Source organism: Austrofundulus limnaeus, unplaced genomic scaffold, assembly GCF_001266775.1.
Source record: "Austrofundulus limnaeus strain Quisiro unplaced genomic scaffold, Austrofundulus_limnaeus-1.0 Scaffold55, whole genome shotgun sequence".
NCBI lineage: Eukaryota > Metazoa > Chordata > Actinopteri > Cyprinodontiformes > Rivulidae > Austrofundulus > Austrofundulus limnaeus.
The window spans coordinates 287594-287890 of NW_013952457.1; positions in this window are offsets into that span (position 1 = coordinate 287594).

Genomic DNA, 297 nt, shown 5'->3' on the forward strand with positions numbered 1-297 from the left:
GTGTGTGTGGGTGTGGGTGTGTGTGTGTGTGTGTGTGTGTGTGTGTGTGTGTGTGTGTGTGTGTGTGTTGTTTGTCTGACCATGTGATGGACTGGCAAGACTTTGCCTCTCACCTACTAACTGCTGGAGACAACCCTGAAGAGGAACAAGCAGGAACATGGATGGATGGATGGAAATCTTAAAAAAATGTAACAGTGAACAAACAAGATGTTCTAGTCATAACAAGTGTAATGTTGAATATATTTATGTCCCAAGAAGTTATAAAATACAGTTAAAAAGTKTGAGTAGATTGCAAAA